The following is a 15,859-nucleotide window of genomic DNA, read 5'->3' as shown; positions in this document are numbered from 1 at the left end:
AAGTTTTGTTGCTTGAGGAGGGTGAATTGGGGGAAAGAGGAGATTGTGTGCTAGGTATATTATTTGTAAAAGATGCAGAGATTAGCTATAGAGTCAATGAAAAAGGAGTTAAATTGGGTAGCTAAGGACAGGTCAAAGGTGTGAGGGTCAGGGCATGGGTTTACTTTTTTACCAGGATGGAGGAGGGTAGAGAGGAATTCCAGAACCTTTTAGTGTTAGATTTGCGGTTGTTTTGTAGTAAAGAGTAATAGGATTTTCAGTCACAGTCTATACATTGTTTGACTTTGTTTCGAAGTTGCTTATAGTCAGTTAGGAAGGAAGAAGATTTGTGTTTCTGGTAGTTTTTCCATGCTTTGTCCCAGAGATGCACAAAGATTATAGTCTCTTTGGTTAACCAGGGGGCTGTATTGTATTTCATTCTTTTCTTTTAATGGGAGCGAAGCTATTTAACAGGTTGATGAAAGTAGAATTGAAGTAAATCACTGCGTCATCCAAGGGGGGGGATTTTCGAGGAGCCCAGGTTAGTATGTTTTAGTGAGTCAGAGAAGGACTGAGGGTTGAAGTTTTTAAGAGAGTGAGTGGAAATATAGTTATGAGATAGGTGTAGAGGTAGGTGAGCGAAGGCAGGGAGGTGATCACTAAGAGAGTCAGGCAGGGTACCCTTATCAGAGATAGTATGGGGGTAAGAGACTAGTATCCAGTCCAGGGTGGTTCCAGAGGAGCTGTCTTTAGAGGATCTAGTAGGTGAGTTAATTAGCTGGGTAAAGTTGTGGAGGTTTAGATTGTGTGAGGTAGTGGGGGATTGAATGGTGGCCCAATTTATATTAACGTCACCTAGAATTATAGTTTCATTGCTAATGTTAGATGAGAACCAGGAGAGGATTTCCTCAAGAATAGGTATATTGTCACCGGTTGGACTGTATAGAGAAGAAATATATTATCTTTTTATGTTTATTTATATTTAAGAGGGCTAGGATTAGCTCAGCAGTACCAAATTGGGATACAGGTTTAATATAAGGAGTTACAGATAGGGAGGAAAAAACAATAGGGCTACTCCACCACCTTTCTTGTGGGTTCTGTCATATCTTATGTTATTATAGTTGGGAGGGGGTAATCTCGGGGTTCTAATATGAGGTTTTAACCATGTTTCGGTGATAGCTAGGATGTTGGGGTGGTTGTGGAGGAGTCAGGCGTGGAGCTTAGGTATTTTGTTACATAAACTCTGGGTGTGCAATGTAAAGAGAAGTGATTTATTTGGGGGAGGTGATGGTGAGTTGAAAGGGAAATTGACAGCATTTGTTTTGGGGTCAAGATGGTACTTAAGGTAGGGTGTGACTGGTAAGGGGGGTGAGTTTTTATTATCAGTAATACGTTTAGTAGGAAAGAGAAAAAAATTGCATGGTAACTGAAGAAATATAGAGAGAGAAAATTAGTGGGGGGTGATTCTTGTACATGGTGAGAAATGGTGGTGTGAAAGGGTGGGAGTGGTGTATGGTAGGGATGTGAGTGAGGTGGTGAAGGCAGGAGAGGAGGAGGGGAAGTAGAATAAGTGTGAGACTGATAGTAAGCTTGAGTGGCATGATGATGTTGTAGGTGTGTAAGGTGTAGTGCAGGTAAGAAGAATTGATGGATATATAAAACAGTAATGTACTCTCCTCTTATTAACTGATCTGTGAGAAGGCCCCTTACAGTTGGAAACTCTTGGACTTCCTCTTTTGGTATCTCCACCTTGGCAGCATTCTAAATTTGCTCACATTCCTATATTTAGGGGTATGTGCAATCCTTGGTGCTTCATGTTATGATAGCATGCACTTGGTTAAGAAAATACACTCAACACCTGTCCTGCCTGATTAGACGCTTTATGCAGATAATATGTTATATACCTGCCTAACTTGTAGCAAATGCATCTACAGGTGCATGTAAGGATAGATCATCTAACCACAGCATGCCAGAGAGGATGATGAACCCACTGTAGAAGGGCTCTGCTACAAAAAAATGAAATAATGAGCACATATCTGTTATATATGACTTTCAAGGCTCTCTGTATTAAGCAACTATTGGAAGAACCCCAAACAATAAGATGATACCTCCCAGAAGGCTGGAACTGGAAGAAGACAAATGGCAAGTGAAGGCTCAGAAGACAAAATCCTAAAGTACTCATATGGGAAAATATATTTGACCTCAGCTTGGTTCAAGCAACAATGCTAAGTGAAGGTATAAACTGATGAACAAGTGGACAAAGAAATATTCCAGTGGATGGTCATCTATCTGGAGGAAAAATTAGTGCAATTAGCAATCCAGTGGGATATGGCTTGCTTAGTAATTGCAAGCCCTTTCCCAGAGCAAAGGAGGCAAACATGCAGTCTGCCTTTGTGAAGTTGTGCATGGTCTTCAGGAAAAATGAAACTGGCATAGTACAATAAGGGTGTGAAGTGCTTTCTCCCATGGATTCTGACCAGGAAAAAAATGGGACGATGAATAGGTTCTGAGACTGCTTCTGGAAAGAAACATGTTAGTGCTAAGGGAAACCCAAATCCCACCCCCCCACACACACACACACCTTTATTAACCTAACACACAAAACAACAGTATGGGTTATAAAAAGAAAACAAACAATTGTAAACATTTTCATTAACTTCATGAATTATACACATTTATGTTCAACAAGTATTTAAATTTACATAAAAAATAAATATACCTCAAGGCTGTTCAAACATAACAATGTACGAGTTTCTCCACAGTCAAATCCCATACCACTCCCTTGCAAGCTATAGATCCCCCTGTATGACCCATGAAACCCATGACACATATTTAAGCTTATTGGAGACACTCACAGCCCAACCCAATACCACATTCGTAGGTGACTTTAATCATTCCACTATTAACTGGGAATCATGTATAACATCAAACATTCAGGCAGATATTCCTGTACTTTGTAAACACAAACTCCCTTTATCAGATTGTTAGTACACTGACTGAGGGAGCAAACATACGAGATTTGGTCCTCACTAATAAGGCAGAGTACTGCAAACCCCATAGTTCAATGGCCTCTCTGGAAAGGTCAGACCACAAAACTGTCTCCTTTGAAGTAAAAATTAAGCCTGTAACCCCAGCAAAACTTAGAACATTCAAGAATCACTCTATGACGTACTTTCTACTAAGTGATAACCTAACAAAATTTCGAACCCCCCCCCCCCCCCAAACCCTGAAAACACTGCTGCCTATGTGGAACTGTTCACAGAAATCCTATACAACCAAGTTAATAGATGCATAGAAGCAGCCGTACCCACCAGGAATAAGTATAGAATTAACTTATAAAACAAGCCACCTTGGTGTAACCACATCAACAGGTTGTATAACAGAAGGAAGAAAACCATGACAAAAATTAGGAGGTGTAGTGTCAAACAGGATAAAAGTAATCTTAGCAAACCAAACAAACAACTCAGGGCACAAATTTAGTCTACCAAAGCCAAATCTGAGGTAAATCTGTCCTTCCAGGCCAAAGATAACAACAAGGCATTCTTGAGCTATGCCCGCAACCCCAAAGCCAATACAGAATTGTGTGCAGATCTCATTGTTAACAGAGCCACCTACAATGAGAAATCTACTGACAGACAAATTTAGCTCTATCCCCCCCCCCCACAGGCCTCCCCTCAAGAAATATCATCAATTATAACTCCCACAACAACTACTAGGGAACAAGTCCTCAATGCTCTCTATACATAAGACTGCATCAATGGGCCCCCATCAATATCCCACACTGCCTTCTAAATAGCATGACACATGACCTATCAGGACCTCTGGAATCACTATTTAACTGCAACCTACAAACAGGCTTTATGCCTCACAAATGGAGAACAGCAACTGACATCCCTCTGCAGAAAGGTGGGTCATCTAAAGAGCCTAGAAACTACAGACCCATAAGTCTCAGTAGTCTTAAACATCATCACGGAAATGATAAATAATGACATAGAAAATCTTCAGACATTGGACTAAATCCAGTTTGGTTTGGTTAAGGGCAGGCCAATCAACAGTGTACTCCTCAGGGATCGATCATGGGATCTCTCATGTTTGGCATCTTCTTCTCTGAAGTCAAGGCCAATGTCAAGGGCCTCTTGCTTCCCAAATCTTCAGATGGTTGCAAATTAGGAGCAGTCATAGTGTCATTAACACTTACTTTCTGTAATACCTGACACAAATAACTGGTGTCAGAGCCATGGAATTAAAACTAAATGCCAAGAAACACATAATTGTATCCTTTGGGAAGTTGGCTATCCATAGTCAAGTACAATTGAGCAAGTAAACTTGCTACAACAGTAGATGTTCAAATAATCACTTCTGCAGTAGCCTAAGCTATATGGATTATATCCTGTATAGCATACAACAGTCATCCAGCTTTCAAAGCTTCAGGGTACCTTCCATTCAGCCAAACTGTTAGTCAGCTTAGGAATACAGCTTTGGGCACCAAGACCTTCAGAGCTTTCATGTAAACTATGAGATGGAGAATGAGCCCTGAGAGAACAATGCTAGGGACAACAGAAAACTGAATGTCCACACGCTGGCATACAAATCACACCACAAAAACAAGAGGGATTGATGGAGGGAGGTGCTACTGCAGCAGTGATCATTCAAACGTCGACTGTTATGGTAAGTTTACTTACACAACTGTACTGTGATGTCTGTATTAATCACTGCTGCAGTAGTCTAAGCTACATGGGTGGATTACCATAGCTTAGAACTGGGAGTTGGAAGGAAAAGGGTCCCGGAGCCCCTAAAGAATGGTCCTAGCAAAGCCTGTCCTAGATTTGAAGAAGCAATCTAGCTTGTATTGCTTTGCAGAAGTATATGCAGAGGAACACGTTGCTTCTTCTAGGATACTTCTAGAATTCAATACTTTCCAAAAATTCATAGATGAAGCCAAGGCCCTGGTAGAATGTGCCTTGACCATGCCTGGAATAGTTTTAAAATGATGGGAATAACAAAAGGTAATAGCCTGAGACAACCATTTGGAAATAGTCTGCTTTAACAAGCTGATCAGAAGTTCTGAAATATTTTATTCTGTCACTATAGTACCCAAGTTGTCTGTGATCATCCAGGCTATGAAGCATCCTTTCTCCCTCATTTTGGGGCTCAAGGAAGAACACAGGGAGATGGATATTTTGGCTTAAAGTAGACTTGAATACTACTTTAGGCATAAATGAAGGATTAGTTCTCATGGAAACCCAGTCTCTATGAAAAATGAGATGACTGACTCACTATAAAAGTTTGAAAATCAGATACTCTTTTTGCAGAGGTCACAGCAACCAGTAAAACTGTTTTCCATGTTAAGAACCTTAAATCAACAAGTTAAGCTGGTTCAAATAGAGTAAGTGTTAGCGTCTTAACAAAAAATTAAGACTCCGAAAAGGAGCCACCCATTTTCTTGGATGTCTTTTATGCAAACCCCTTTCAAAGACATTTTAACATGGGAATGCCTTGAAAGAGGGGGCTCCAAGGGCAGACATGCCGAAATGGCTGACAAAAGATCCCTGATAGTAAGACAGGCCACAGGAAAGTAATTTGCACAGGTATTATAAAACCAGAGAAATAGTAGCACTGAATGGGTACTGGTGATGTTTTTGAAACCAACTAGAAAACCTTTTCCATTTGCTAATATATGACTTTCTAGTAGCAGGTTTTCCTACCTCCATTTCTACCTGCTGCACATTATCATTAAATAGGTACCTATAATATATTGTGACCCTATCATCCAGGCAGTCAAAGTTGTTTGGACTTGGGATGTATCAAACACCTTTGTTCTTATCTGAGCAGATCCAGTTTGTGAGGACTTTGTTTTAAATACCACTAGGCAATTCCAAAACAAGGGAGAATCTTACATACCATGAAAACCAGAATGCTGAGGTACTCCCTCACAGTGACCAAAGTCTGAATGGAAAGACCTTTGGAACAGATCTGAATACAGATATGCTTTTTCCTGTGGAAGAAAAGATTTTTGTACTGAAGTATCTAGCAGAAATCCAGGAACATAGTCCTGTGTGGTGGAGTCAAAAAAAGACCTTTCAATGTTCTGTTGGAATCCCAGCCTGCATAAGAGATTTTTCTCTACAGTGGGATATTCCTGACACTTTGAAAATACTCTGGAAAGATAAACAAGTCATTCAAATATGAAAAATGTGGATATCCTGTAGCCTGCAATGTGCTGTAACTGGAGATAGATACTTTGTGAATTCTCCTGGAGCACTGAATAGCCCAAAGGGCAAGGCAGAGAAAGTACAGTTTTGTACCTACCATAAATGTAGATGTTCGAGTGTTCATACAGCTGCAGTCATAACAGATGGGTTATCCTGCCGTCAGGCGGGTCCTCGGTCGGCCGAATTCCAAAGTCTAGGTCCGGCGTCGGTTGTTGTCGCTTCTTCCTTGACGTCAGTGCGGCAGGGGTATAAAAGAGCCAGCCGACGCCATCTTCTTAAGTTTTTCTTGTCCCAGATGTCAGGTGCCCCCAGAAGGAAGGCAAAACATAAACTTATGTAATCATGCAATATAGAATAATCAAAAAACAGTAGTTGCAAGCAAATACACCATAAAAGAATATCCCAAATAGGTTGTATGAGAAGGTGTTTGTCATAAGGCCTGTCCTAAGAGGGGATGGAGGGGGGAAACCTGGACTGCAGCTGTATGAGCACTCGAACATCTACATTTATGGTAGGTACAAAACTGTGCTATGTTCATCGTGCATACAGCTGCAGTCATAACAGATGGGTAGAATCCCAAAGCTAAGTAGGGGTGGCAGGCACTAAGTGGAACTAGGAGAAGCAAGGATGCCCTGCAAGACAGCTGTGGCAAATCCCGCTCTAGATTTTGAGTAAAGTGGAAGGTCATAGTGTTTGGAGAAAGTGTGCACTGAACTCCAAGTGGCTGCTTCCAAAATGTCCTTGGTAGGAACCCCCGCTGAGGAAAGCTGCATTGGTAGCTGTGGCCCTTGTGGAATGGGACCTGATGCCAGATGGCACTGCTTTTCCATGAAATGAGTAACAAAAGTGTATGCAGTGGGCTATCCATTTTGAGACTGTCTCTTTGGAGATAGCCTTTCCTTGAGCACCTGTAGCATAGGACACAAAGAGTTGCTCAGATTTCCTGAATGGCTTTGTCCTATCCAAATAATAACGTAGTTGTCTGTGAATGTCCAAGGATTGCAGTAGTCTTTCCCCTTTGTTTTGTGGGTTAGGGTAAAAGGTAGGTAAGTGGATAGTCTGATTCAAGGCTACACTGGATACTACCTTTGGCATAAAGGTAGGGTTGGTTCGTAAAGAAACTCTGTCCTGATGGAAAATGATGAAAGGTTGCACAGCCATGAGGGCCTGTAGTTCCGAAACCCTGCGTGCTGAGGTGATAGCCAGAAGGAAGGCTGTTTCCCATGACAAATATTGTAGTTCTGTTGAAGCAGCTGGCTCAAATGGAGGAAGGGTCAGTTTTTCCAATATGAAGTTGAGGTCCCAAGCAGGGACTGGTGGTTTCCTTTGAGGAACTGTCTTAAGAGAGGATGAGAGAATAAAGGAGGATCTGTGTTGTATTGTGCAGAAATGGCTGAAGCATGGATTTTGATGGAGGAGAAGGAAAGTCCACTGTTTAACATCTCAGCTAGGTACTGTAATATTTGAGGTATGTTTATTACCCAAGGATTCTGTTCCTTTTTCTGATTCCAGGCACAAAACCACTTCCATTTGGCGGAGTAGGCTTTTCTAGTAGAAGGTCTTCTGGCCTCCAAGATGACATCCTGCACCTCCTTGGAGAGGAGGGTCTGTTGTGAAATCAAGGGATTCTCCATGCGGCTAGATTTAGGGTTTTGAGCTGGCTGTGAATAGTTTTGAAGTTGTGCTGGGACAACAGAAGAGGCACTAGAGGTAGGATCCATGGTGGGGAATGCGTCAGGCTCTTCAGGAGTGGATACCAGTGTTGTCTTGGCCAGTCTGGAGCAATGAGAATAATTTTCGGCCTCTCTGCTCTGGCTTTTAGTAGAACTTTGGGCAGCAGAGGGAGAGGCGGAAAGGCATAGACTGTCAATGTTGTCCAACTGAAGGAAAGTGCGTCCACTTTCCAGGCCTGCGGATGATAGGTCCTTGAGCAAAATTTTTTCAGTTGGTAATTTCTGTGGGTAGCAAAGAGATCTATGTCTGGCTGTCCCCATGCCTGAGTTATCTTTACGAAAACTTGAGGATGTAACTTCCATTCACGTGGATCTGTCATATTTCTGCTTAGGCTGTCTTGCCAGTGTGTTTTCCTTCCCTGGCAGGAATTGTGCTTGAAGTTGGATTTGCAATTCCAGAGCTGTGTTCCAAAGGGTCATGGCTAGTCTGCACAGGGGGTATGAATGAGTTCCCCCCTGTTTGTTTATGTACCACATCACTGTGGTGTTGTCTGTCCTTATCAATAGCTGGCCTGGAGGCAGTAGGTCTTTGAAGGCCATAATAGCATTTTGCACTGCTAGCATTTCCTTTTAGTTGATGTGTAGGTGTTTCTCTTTTTGGGACCATTTTCCCTGAAAGCACTGATCTTTCATGTGTGCCCCCCAGGCGTAGTCCGAGGCGTCTGTTGTGATGATTTGATTTGCTTGAGGTATGCAGAAAGGGAGACCTTTGTTTCTTTGGCATGCTTGAGCCCACCACAGAAATTCCTTTTGAAGACATGGAATGAGTGGTATAATTGTTTCCAAACTGTGGCTGTGTTGAGACCATAAGTTTTTTAGGTACCATTAAAGTTTCCTCATATGCAGCTTTGCACATGGGATCAGCAGAATGCAAGATGCCATGAATCCCAGAGCCTGCAGGACTTTCCTTGCAGTCAGCCTGGTGAAGGTTGCCATTTTGCTGAAGTATTGAAATAGTTGCCCTTGTTTGTCTGGCGTGAGGTAGGCCATCTGGGTGTTTGTATTCAAGCTGGCACCCAGGAAAATTATTGTTTGAGAAGGTATTAGTTTTGATTTCTTTTTGTTGACTGTGCATCCCAGAAAGTTCAACAGTCTTATTAGAAATGCCAGGTGTTTCAGAAGTATGTCCTTGCTGTCCGCTTGGATCAGGCAGTCATCCAGATATGGGTATATTTGTATTCCTTGAAGTCTGCAGAAGGCAATTACTGATGCCAGGCATTTCGTAAACACTCTGGGCGCAGTAGATAAACCAAAGGGCAATGCAGAGAATTGATAGTGGGTTGAACCTGCAAGACATCTGAGGTATCTTCTGCAATCTTGTCTGATAGGGACATGCAGGTATGCCTCCTTGAGGTCCAATGTTACCAGCCAAGACTCCTTGCCCAGCATGGGAAGAAGTTGCTGTAATGTGAGCATCTTGAATTTTGGTACCTGTAAATATGTGTTTAGGATGGATAGATCTAAAATAGGTCTCCAATCTTTGTCCTTCCTTGGTACCAGGAATAGTCTGGAATAAAACCCTTGACCTTGTTCTTTTGCAGGCACCTCTTGAATAGCTTTCATGTCCATGAGAGCTGAAATTTGTTTTTGTGCCTCTGCCCTTTGATTTTGTGGCAGGTTTGGCATGCCTCTCATTTTTGGAAGGGTGTGAAAGTGGAATCTGTAGCCTCTGTCTATAATGCCCAGGATCCATTTGTCTTTGGTGACAATATGCCAATTTTTTGAGAATAATGCCAGTTTTCCGCCTAAAGGTGCTGCCATTAAAGCTATGCTTGGCAGGTAAAGGGGAAAGTCATTGTGTCTGCTTTCTGAATGACTGTGCTCTATCTTCTCCACCTCTTGGGGTTGGTGCTTGCCATTGCCTGCCTCTGAATGATCCTTGAGATAGCCCTCTACCTCTCGGGTGCCTGTATCTGCCTCTTTGAGGTCTGTCCGTGGCTGGAAAGGACCAATTTTTTGAAGGCCAGTTTCTGCTGAAACGTGGAGGTTGTACCTGCAGGAAATCTTTCACTGTTTGCATTGATCTCACCTTTTCCTCCATTTTCTTTAGTACCTCCTCAGCTTTAACACCAAACAATACATCTTTTTGAAGAGGTGCATCCAGTAATTTAGCTTTGACATGATCTGGTAAGGCTTGTTCTTTGAGCCAAGCATGTCTACGTATGACAGACCCTGTAACAGCAGCTCTACATGAGGCCTCTAAAGCATCAAAACCACATTGTAAGGTATGTTTACCCACTTGCTCTGCACTATGCAACAAATCCTGCAACTCTTTTAAATCTGGTTGCTCAGGTTGTGTCATTTTGCTTTTCAACTCAGATAATAAAAACTGTTGATACTTTAACATATGGAACTGACAGTTTAATGCCCTCATGGTTAGTGGCCGAGGTGTACACCTTTTTCCCCCACCTTTCTAAAGCTCTGGAATCTCTCTCTGAAGGTAATGTTTTTTTAGCAGTAGAAGCATTAATTCCCTTGGGACCCTGTGAAATAGTTTCTGGGTCAGCAGTATGGCTTTTGTATAGGAACTGGTGTGAATCTGGAACCCGGTAATACCTGTCAGGTTTAACAGGAGCCAGAGGTAAAGAATCTGGGTTGAGGCTGGCTTCTGTGTACACATCATCTAATATATCTAAGACAGGAGGGATAGCCAGAGGCCTATGCTGGGGGAGCAAGAGAAAACCCCTGAGCCTTTTCTTGGAATCTGAGTAATCTTGGCCTTCCCAGTGAAAGTGTTCCCTCAAAGTATGTAGGGTTTCCCCAAAAGAGTAATCCTCAGGGGGGAGACCGAGGGAATAGACTCCTCTGCATCAGAGTCTTCAAAAGGAGAATATGTATATTCCTGGTCCTCAGAATGTTCAGAGGTAATAGAGGCTTGATCTGAGGAAGGGTAGTCTTCCTCTAATCTGGGCCTTTTGTCCGAGGGGGGTTGAGAACTCCTGATAAGAGTAATCAAATCCTCAGCCATTTTGAGCATCTGTTTTTTAGGCATGGGGCCTTGAGAAGGGGTCTGTGGTCCTTGTTTTTTAGTTTTCATGGCTGCTTTAGATTTTGTGAAAGTCTTAATGGAGAAGGAGGAAGGCCTGAAGACACCTTGAGAAATGGCAGGCCTGTCTAAACTCTGGGTTTCCCCGCCAAAAGTGGCGTCGGTATCTGTAGTCAGAGTGGGGGCCGAGGAGCCTGCGACCTCGGGCACAGAAGACACCAGTAATGAAGTGTCATCGGTAGTCAGGGGCTGTGTAGGCACCTCGCTGAGAACCGGAGAACCGGTAGTCGGCCTTAGCGTGGTGTCAGTAGAAGTCGCGGACCTCGTATGTCGGTCCTTATCCTTGCGTCTTTTACCCAAAACTGGAGTTGGAGTATCCGACGACATAATGTAATTACATTTTTTACCAAAATAGTGATGGGCGAACTCCGCCCGACGCTTAATAGTGCGTTTGTTGAATCTAGCACAAAAACGGCAGGCCGAGACGTCATGGTCTGGGCCTAAGCAAGGAATACAGAAAGAGTGAAAATCCTTATGCGGTATTTGCTTCCCACATGAAATGCAATTATTAACTTTGTCTGACATCGGTCTGAGGCAAGAAAAGTTTCAACGGGTACTTAGCTTTCAAGAAGACTTCGGCTGAAATATTTTCGTAAATCTCAGGAGCTGGCTGACCGGCACTTGTGAACTGCTTCTGCTTCAGGCACCGTGCGGCAAGAAAGACAGAAGAAGATGGCGTTGGCTGGCTCTTTTATACCCCTGCCGCACTCACATCAGGGAAGAAGCAATGACAACAGACGCCGGACCTAGACTTTGGAATTCGGCCGACCGAAGACCCGCCTGACAGCAGGATAACCCATCTGTTATGACTGCAGCTGTATGCACGATGAACATCTGATAACATGATCCAGACACACAAAAACTTTTAAGAAACATCTGAAGCCTGGATAGATAGGAATGGGATAAGCATCTTTGAAATTTAAGCTTACCAAAAACTCAAATGAAGAGGAGAGAGGAGATTGTATAGTGAAAGCATTTTGAACTTAGGCACTATCATAAACTAGTTTAGGAAAGAATGGTCCAGGACTGGTCTCCAGGCGATTTCTTTCTTTGGCACCATAAAACATTCTTGAATAAAAATATTTTCCACACTGAGAAGGGACAATTTCTATCACCCCCTGAAAAAGCATGTGCTGAAGGACAGGAAGAAACAGAGGCTTGGTCTGGTGTTTGTAGAAAAATTCCCAGTGAAGGAGGGATTTCTTCACACTGCCATCTGTATTGCTGCTGAATCAGTCTCAGAACACATTTGTCTGAAGCAATATGTTACCAAATAAAGAAATGGAGATTCACATTTTCTGGAAGGGATAAGGAAAAGCCAGGGTGGGTTGGGTGGGGAGACAAGATCATAAGCTCCACTATAGCCATTCTGACTTATTTGACTGTCTTTTGTTCTGGGGGGATGGACTCCCTGCTATTGTTTTTTAAACATCTGCTTTCCAGCATTTTGCTGAGACTGTTTTTTTTTTTGCCAAAATTGGATGAGGTAGCAAAAAAAAAAAAAAAAAAAAAAATGGAAAATTTAGAGGAGGGCTGAAAAATCTGAGCGATTCCCTGTATCAGCTTACTCCTCTCATCATATTTTTTGCTAACTTCTGCAGAGGTACCAGAATAAATCTCCTTCCAAAGGTGAGTTTAAAATCTCATTTTTCAGAATGTAGCCAGGCAAACTTCCTCAACATAGTACAAGTGGCAAAAGCCCTGGATACAGTATCTACAGAGTCATAAACACACTACAAACAATTTGTAGTGACCTGAGATATAGAAGATACTAAGGAGTTGCAGATGAAACATTCCTTATACTTTCACAATTAGTATATGTTTTAACATATGAGCCTGACAATTCAAAATTCTAAAAATTAAAGTTACAGAAGTACACACTTTCCCCACAAAATTGCCAATTGTTTTATCATCCTTGTCAGAAGGAGAAGGATTAGAATTAACAAAATGCTTGGACTGACTAAAGTTATAGCTGCTGGGTCAGGTCTGGGATGTGTATAAAAATCTGAAAGATTGAGGAACCTTGCAAATTCTGTCTGCTTTCTTAGCTTTCTTTCAGGCTGATTATCAGGGAAACCATGGGCTATGACAAACATATCCCCCAGTGCATACCCCATGGGGGGGTTCTAGGAATTCCAGTTGTAACATTTCACAATATTTTTTGAGGGATTGAGAAACCTCAGTGTTTTCCCACTGAAAATACTGGCATATTCTGTAAATAGTCTCAGGGGAAGAGAATCCCCCTGACAAGCAGATTCATATATTTTCCTTTGTCTGAATCAGAATTCTGTATCTCCCTTAGCACATTCCTGTCCAGATTAAATTTCTCAAATCTCTTCAGGAAAAGAGGATTCTCTTTTTCCCTTATTAAAAACCATCTGATAAGAAGGGTCACAAGCCTGGTCAAGACCCTGAGCCAGACTTAAACTTTTCTTGTCTAGTGAAATTGAAGAAGATACGTTTAATTTTCAGTTTCCTTTTGACAGGAAAATTAGGGTAAACAGTTTTTTTAATGACAGCAACAGCTTCCCCAGGGATGGGCACAACACTCTGATTAAGCAGGAGCACCATCCCTACCCCTTCTGCCAACACCAACAAAAGTGACTCTGCCTTGCTCATTGAAGGGATCTCAATAGCTGCAGAGGACATGGCTACCATAGGTTAGAACTAGGCTAACTGCCCTTGTGAGTCATTTCAAGCCTAGCCAATTACCCCATGTGAGAATCAAACCCTGCACCTTGTGTCTGTAAGGTAAACACCTTAACCATTATGCCATCCTCCCATGCCCCATCTGGTCCATAATGGCTTTGTTCAATGGCCTAGCAAAAAAACATGCCTCTTTCCCCAGGAAACTAACCAGCACAAGCTGGTAAAATTGTAAAAGTAGCATAGAGTCACTACCCCCCCCCAAAAAAAAAAAAAAAAAAAACAGTATACAAGGGACTCTAATACACATTACCAGCCTCACAAAGTAATTTAAATGCAGTTTATCCTCAGGAAAAAAAAAAACTTTTTGGAATGTTTAAATTAATGTTTAAAAGTGTAAAGCACAAATGTATGCTCACATTTAAAAGTACTGCAAAGTCACAGGAGTCAATAAAAACATATATTCATAGCTTAAAAAGTAGTTTCCCACATTAAACATTAAGTGGAAGGTTATTTCCAAAAGAGAACGTATCTGTGCAGGAATGGAACAGCACAAGCTGATTGTCAATCCTCAAAAGCCCTCAGAGGTGTGCTCTCTTGGGCTGCAGGAACGCTTGAAGGAGTTGGTGCCCAAACCTGTATCTTTAGTCAGCTCAGCTCAAGCAGACTAATGGTTTTGGTGCATGGAAGATATCCTGAAGCTTTGGAAGTTGGCTGGCTGTTATATCCCATGGAGAATACAATTCATATAGCGTACTTTACTGCAGCAGTGATAAATGTGAAGATCATCAACAATAAACACAACACACCCCAAAAAGCTGACACACATAGACGGTAATTTAGCCTTTGACCATCTCATATTTACAGTAGTGAGGCAAGTATTCTATGTTGCACAACTTATAAACAAATGTATGACATCTAGGTACAAGGTGGTCATTGTTCCACTGTATTCAGCACTTATCAGAACTATCATTGAGTATAATACCCCCTTTGGTATGTACCTGGCCAGACACATCCAACAACTGAAATGTCCACAGACAACCCTCATTAAAATAATACACAGCATAAATAACTTTCTATGCAGCCCATCTTAAAGCTGTAGGCCTGTATTCTATCTCCTACAGCCTTTTGAGGGGAGATCAATGCCTGGAATCTTTGGACCTCACTCTAATGGACCTCCTGCATATCCACAAAACAAACAGCAGCAGAATTACCCATTTTAGAGACTTAAACTGTACTTGCTGAACAGGCAGTTATGTATCCCAGAGGCTACCCTCTTCACTGGCACAGGCTCCCCTTCCATGTGAAGTACAGTTCGTACATAATCCAGTTAAAGTGAAACTTGGACAACTGGATGTGAAACTGGAAATTTGCCCCTGTTTTGACACCTATGTTTCTAATGGACACAGCCAGGTTATAAATGGTTCACCTCCCAGGTCCCTACTTGTAAATGTTTCATTTCCCAAGACCCTGCTTACACTATTACGGGTACCAGAACATGACAGAGATTTTGGTTATTTGGCTAGGCTTAAAAATGCTCCATGGTCATTAGCTTAATACACAACTATGAACCTATGCACAATTATTACTCACTCCAATGTTAAACTAGTCAAGTTCTGCTTTTCCTTAAATTTCACTCCTTCTCAACATTATTCTACATTTATTGTTTCCACAAACTGCATTATTTGCAAATGTAAAATAAAATAAATACATTTCTATATCATTTGCTTCTTCCCCTTTCTATACATCCCATCCCCAATTATTTTATAGTCTTTACAATATTCAATACATTGGTACCTTTGCTAATTTTCTGCAGTAAATTACACCCTCTCTTGCCTATTTTCTATACACATACTTGTAGTCATCCCTATTGCTAAAATCTCTTTTCTCCACTCTTATGTTATTTTGGTTTAGTTCTTAAAATACTTACTGCTACTTTATAAATAGAATCCTATGAGGTTACTAGGCTAACTGCCCTAGAGCCTTTCTAAGCATAGTCATTCATGCCCCAATTTTCCCCAATTATCAATGCCCAGGGGCTAGAACAGTTTTGGTATATGCCTGTACTTTAGGGCATCTATACATTACTGCTATCCATAAGGGCAACAGGTGTCAAGCCAAAAATTTGTAGGTCTATTCATATAGGATCACAGCTAGGTACCAGGGTAACTGCCCTTTTAGATCATTTTAAGCTTAGCCAAATTCCCTCAAATGTGAGAATCAATCTGAACTTTTTTGTCTGT

The sequence above is a fragment of the Protopterus annectens genome, chromosome 5.part1 (assembly GCF_019279795.1).
Source record: "Protopterus annectens isolate FY-2018-M chromosome 5.part1, PAN1.0, whole genome shotgun sequence".
Lineage (NCBI taxonomy): Eukaryota > Metazoa > Chordata > Ceratodontiformes > Protopteridae > Protopterus > Protopterus annectens.
This window is presented reverse-complemented; position numbering follows the sequence as displayed.